Consider the following 6481-nt stretch of genomic DNA (forward strand, 5'->3'; position numbering starts at 1 on the left):
ATTCTTAACGCCCAGTTAACTTAAACGATTTTTCTTTAAAACAAAATATTAAGTAACCGAGACATTAAGAGATTCCCCATTCTTAACGCCCAGTTAACTTAAACGATTTTTCTTTAAAACAAAATATTAAGTAACCGAGACATTAAGAGATTCCCCATTCTTAACGCCCAGTTAACTTAAACGATTTTTCTTTAAAACAAAATATTAAGTAACCGAGACATTAAGAGATTCCCCATTCTTAACGCCCAGTTAACTTAAACGATTTTTCTTTAAAACAAAATATTAAGTAACCGAGACATTAAGAGATTCCCCATTCTTAACGCCCAGTTAACTTAAACGATTTTTCTTTAAAACAAAATATTAAGTAACCGAGACATTAAGAGATTCCCTCTCCTTAACGTCCAGTTAACTTAAACGGTTTTCAAAACAAAATGTTAAGTAACCGAGACATTAAGAGATTCCCCATTCTTAACGCCCAGTTAACTTAAACGATTTTTCTTTAAAACAAAATATTAAGTAACCGAGACATTAAGAGATTCCCCATTCTTAACGCCCAGTTAACTTAAACGATTTTTCTTTAAAACAAAATATTAAGTAACCGAGACATTAAGAGATTCCCCATTCTTAACGCCCAGTTAACTTAAACGATTTTTCTTAAAACAAAATATTAAGTAACCGAGACATTAAGAGATTCCCCATTCTTAACGCCCAGTTAACTTAAACGATTTTTCTTTAAAACAAAATATTAAGTAACCGAGACATTAAGAGATTCCCCATTCTTAACGCCCAGTTAACTTAAACGATTTTTCTTTAAAACAAAATATTAAGTAACCGAGACATTAAGAGATTCCCCATTCTTAACGCCCAGTTAACTTAAACGATTTTTCTTTAAAACAAAATATTAAGTAACCGAGACATTAAGAGATTCCCCATTCTTAACGCCCAGTTAACTTAAACGATTTTTCACAAACAAACGCACATTAAGTAAACGAGACATTAAGAGATTCCCCATTCTTAATACTCATTTAACTTAATGGTTTTCAAATTTCACACAACACAAACTCAACAAATTCTCACATCAAAACATATCAATTCATTTATTCACAAATCCAACCATACACATATCAAATTTCATCAATATCAATTAAGAGCATGTCAAAAACAACGAACACAAATCGACACAATCCACTACTCAAAACACACAAGTTTCATTTACTCAAAATCTTACATACGTGAGGTAAATTCATTTTTCCCAAAATAATACTCCAATCCTAACAAAATTCGTTTCCACACAATCACAGATAAGGCCCTAGATGCAAACTAAAAGTTTGGAAGGAGCCCTTACCTTCGCGTTAACTCTAACGTGCGTTTCCGGTACCGCGAGCAAATCCGGTAAAAATCTCCGCTCGCAACGTCGCCTCCAAATTGGTCCCCTAGCACCGTAGCGTGGTAGTGAGCAACTTTCCCTTCTAACTCTTCGCGAAATGAAGCTTGGATCTAGAAGAAACGGAGGGGTTTGTGTTTGGATCTCAAATACCGTTTTTCTTCGTTTTCGAATCAAAGAGGAAGAGTGGAGTTGCGAAATCCTTGTTCTAACTCTCACCCAACCTTGGGTTACTAGTTTTGAAGAAAAGAAAGCGACGAAAATGAAAACGGGAGAAGGAGGGAAATTGGTCGCGGGTGGCAGAGGAAGAAGATGGAAAATCAGATTTCCCTTCCTTCCTTTTTCCTTTCTTTGTTTTTCCTTCCTTTCTATTTCCTTCTTTCCTTTATATAACCTTTTCTTTTCCTTTTCCTTCCTTCTAATTTCCTTTCTTTCTATTCTCTCAAAGCAAACATATATATATATATATTAAATATAACTTAACAAATATCTCAAAATATCTAGATATTTGTTAAATTACCATTTTACCCGTAACGCATTAAATTCTCCGTAAAGGATTTATCGTACTTAATTTAAATTTATTTATCGACGAGTAATTCTAAACGGGGTCAAAATAACTTTTTGATCCTATACACTCCATAATATTATTAACTTTGGCTAAAAAGCCTCCGAGCCAAAATCCAAAACATATAAAATACATAAAGTGTACTTTAAAATTATGGGTCTTACACACACAACCACAGATAAGTCCCTAAATGCAAACTAGAAGTTTGGAAGGAGCCCTTACATTAACGTTAGCTTTAACGTTCGATCGGTAAAAATCTTCGCTCGCAACGTCGCCTCCAAGTTGGTTCCCTAGCACCGTAGTGTGATAGTGAGCAACTTTCCCTTCTATCTCTTCGCGAAACAAAGCTTAGATCTAGATGAAATGGGGAGGTTTGTGTTTTACGGTTTTGGAATTCCTAACACCGTTTTTCTTCGTTTTCGAATCAAACAAGAAGAATGAAGTTAGGAGTCTTTGTTTTCTAACTCACCAAGCCTTGGTTCCTTTTCTTGAAGAAAAAGGAAGCACAAAAATGAAGAAGAAGGAAGAAGATGAGAATGGGTTTCGCCGGAGAGGAAACGTTTACTTCCTTTGTTCCTTTTCCTTTTGTTTTCTTTCTTTTCCTTTTCTTTCCTTTTCTTTTCTTTCTAATTCCTTTCCTTTTCCCTCCATTCAAACATGCATATATATATATTTATATATATTTATATTTATATACATTAATTACTTTTAACAAATATCTCCAAATATATAGATATTTATTAAAATTACCATTTCACCCATAAGGCATTAAATTCTCCGTAAAGGATTCACCGCACTTAATTTAATTTATTTATCGACGAGTAATTTTAATCGGCATCGAAATATCTTTTTGATCATATAAACTCCAAAATATTAATAACTTGGGCTAAAAAGCCTCCGATCCAAAATACACAAAAATACATAAAGTATACTTTAAAATTATGGGTCTTACAGTTGTCAAAGAGATGTGAACATCATGGAATTGTTGATAAGATGAGGCTTCCATTTGGGATAACATTTGGTGCTTAGGTGTCAATGAAAGAGACTGGTATTGAAGTTAAGGGAGCGTTGCACATTAGGAGTGAATACTCCTTTGGATAGATAAAATACGCTTTGAGCAATTGTCGATACCTTGAGGGGGAAAGTCGAGCATTCGAGTTAGACTAGATTCACAACTTGGATTATTAAGTATGAATCTCATAACGAGTGTAGGAGTGAGACCATGTATTTAGTTGATAAGTGACAAATCTCCTGGTGGTTTAGGAGATAGTAAGTATTGATAGTGATATTTGATGAAACTATAGACACGTAAGTGTGAATTTTGAGCGATGTTCGGCAAAACATAATGAGTTAGGCCTTGATGTATTGAACTCTATGTTACCATTAAGTGGAATTTGAAGTATCGAGTACGGAAATAATTCGAGATGGCGGTAATATAAGTTTTGAGAGTCTATTAAAGGATGGGAATTACTAAGAGGATGTTAATATTTTGAAAGGTCAGAAGGATTATTCGAGATTTGATTTGGGACCCTAAGATGGTTGATTTTTTTTAGTTGATGATTTAAAATCCGCAAGGTTGGATGAAGGACCAATTGATGCTTAAAACTTTCATAATCGAGGGAGTTGAGGCGGGCAAGTGATAAATAATTCATGTTAAGAATGGAAGTGTTTGGAGATTTTGAGGATCAAATTTTAGAATCTTATTCAATGATAGAAAGTTAAAAAGAAGAAATGTAACAACTGATTTATGGTTTAGTTGTTGGTCTTGGGAAGCCAAGCGTGAAGATTTGAAATGATCATTTCAGTAACTGGATGGACGAAGAAAGGTATGTGGGTTTTTGAGATATTGTACTGAAAAATTTATGAGGATGAAGATATAGATAATTAGTTCTTAGGAAATGCTTATGGGGAACGTTTGAGAAATAATTCTTTAGGACGTTCGATTGTTAGGATTCTTTCAGTTCGTATCTCGGTGAAGGTTGAGAGGGAATAAGAATCCAACGAGTGAACCAAATATTGGAAAAGGTACCAAGAAATTTGTTTTTTTTAGTTGATGATTTAAAATCTGCAAGGTTGGATGAAGGACCAATTGATGTTTAAGACCTTCATAATCGAAGGGGTTGAGGCGGGCAAGTGATAAATAATTCATGTTAAGAATGGAAGTGTTTGGAGATTTTGAGGATCAAATTTTAGAATCTTATTCAATCATAGAAAGTTAAAAAGAAGAAATGTAACAACTGATTTATGGTTTAGTTGTTGGTCTTGGGAAGTCAAGCGTGAAGATTTGAAATGATCATTTCAGTAACTGGATGGACGAAGAAAGGTATGTGGGTTTTTGAGATATTGTACTGAAAAATTTATGAGGATGAAGTTATAGATAATTAGTTCTTAGGAAATGCTTATGGGGAACGTTTGAGAAATAATTCTTTAGGACGTTCGATTGTTAGGATTCTTTCAATTCGTATCTCGGTGAAGGTTGAGAGGGAATAAGAATCCAGCTAGTGAACCAAATATTGGAAAAGGTACCAAGAAATTTGTGGAGCAGCACATAGAGATGTAGCTTATGACAATTAAAGATTGATGAAAGGAATTATCTCACCTATAACTCAGACATTATTATTATAAAGGTATGCCAATGATATAAAGACATTACTTGAGTGCATGTCATGGGGATCGTTATTGTGTTCGTCAATCAAAGGAAGTTTGTGTGTCCCAAGTAGATTAGTCTTTGGCTTGTTTTTGAAAATATTTGAGGTAGTTTTGATCACCAAGCATATGTGGGGATGGAATTATTAAATTTATAACTGGAATAACATACCGATAAGAACACTACAGTTTGACATAGTTGTACGACTTAAGAAAAATCGAGGATTTGTGGACAAGGCAGAAATTTAGGAGTTCTCGGATGTAGTGATTGTTCTGTGCTCAGTGTGTTAGGGTCATTCTAAGTGTTTCAGTTTGGTACCAAATGGATGTTTCGTACCAAGTAGATGCCAATGAGACTACGTGACATATGTATGGGATATTTTACTTCGTCGACAGGATCAAAGTTATAGGAAAATAAGGGAAATTCAATGGACTTTGAGAAGATTGTTGACTGCTTTTGTAAGTTGCAAGGAGCGCTATTACAGTTCGGCTAAGATAGTCTAAGCCGCTGTCATGGTTGTTGGCTATTTATTGAAAAATTTAGGCACTAATCATCCTTAATCTCTTGTTGATAGTAGACAAAACCATGTTGAATGGAACGGACGAGCCTTACCAACTATGGATGTGTGTGAAGTTATTAAACACCCTATGAAAAGGGGTAGGCAACACTTTTTTCGAGAAGGCCGGGTGAAACAAGTTGTGACTAGTGTGTTGAATTTGAGTACAAACCTAGTGTGGATTGCTACTCGTACTTTAAGTTTCAAGGACGAAACTAATTTTAGGGGGGTAGTAATGTAAGACCCATAATTTTAAAGTATACATTATGTATTTTAGTGTATTTTGGTATTGAACTCGGAGGCTTTTTAGCCAAAGTTATTAATATTTTGGAGTTTATATGACCAAAGAGATATTTTGATGCCGATTAGAATTACACGTCGATGAATAAATTAAATTAGCTGCGGTGAATCTTTTACGAAGAATTTAATGCGTTATGGGTGAAATGCGTTATGGGTGAAATGCGTTATGGGTGTTATGGTTCTCTTTGCGAAAGAAAACAAGAAACTTCTTCCTCTCCCTCCCTGCGCTCGCGTGAAAACCCCATTTTCATCCTTCTTCCATTTTCGTTTTCTTTGCTTCCTTTCTTCAAGAATAGAAACCCAAGGCTTGGTGGGTGATAGGACAAGGAGTTCTCAACTTCACTCTTCCTCGTTGTTTCGAAAAACGAAGAAAAACGGTATTAGGGATTTCAAAACCGTCAAACACAAACCTCCCCGTTTCATCTAGATCTAAGCTTCGTTTCGCAAAGAGATAGAACGGAATGTTGCTCACTACCACGCTACGGTGCTAGGGAACCAACTTTGGAAGCGACGTTGCGAGTGGAGATTTTACCGGATTTACTCGCGGTACCGTAATAGCGCGTTAAAGCTAACGTGAAGGTAAGGGCTCCTTCCAAACTTTTAGTTTGCATTTAGGGACTTATCTGTTTTGTGTGGAATTTGAAAACCATTAGAATAAATGAGTATTAAGAATGGGGAATCTCTTAATGTCTTGTTTACTTAATGTTTGTTTTGAAAATTGTTTTAGTTAAACGAGTATTAAGAATGAGGAATCTCTTAATGTCTTGTTTACTTAACGTTTGTTTTGAAAATCGTTTAAGTTAAACGAATATTAAGAATGAGGAATCTCTTAATGTCTTGTTTACTTAATGTTTGTTGTGAAAATCGTTTAAGTTAAATGAGTATTAAGAATGGGGAATCTCTTAATGTCTTGTTTACTTAATGTTTGTTTTGAAAATCGTTTAAGTCAAAAGAGTATTAAATGAATATTAATATCTGCATTTGCTTAACGATTGTCGTGGATGGAGTCAGTATATGCTCATGCATTTT

The sequence above is a fragment of the Cicer arietinum genome, chromosome 4 (assembly GCF_000331145.2).
Source record: "Cicer arietinum cultivar CDC Frontier isolate Library 1 chromosome 4, Cicar.CDCFrontier_v2.0, whole genome shotgun sequence".
Lineage (NCBI taxonomy): Eukaryota > Viridiplantae > Streptophyta > Magnoliopsida > Fabales > Fabaceae > Cicer > Cicer arietinum.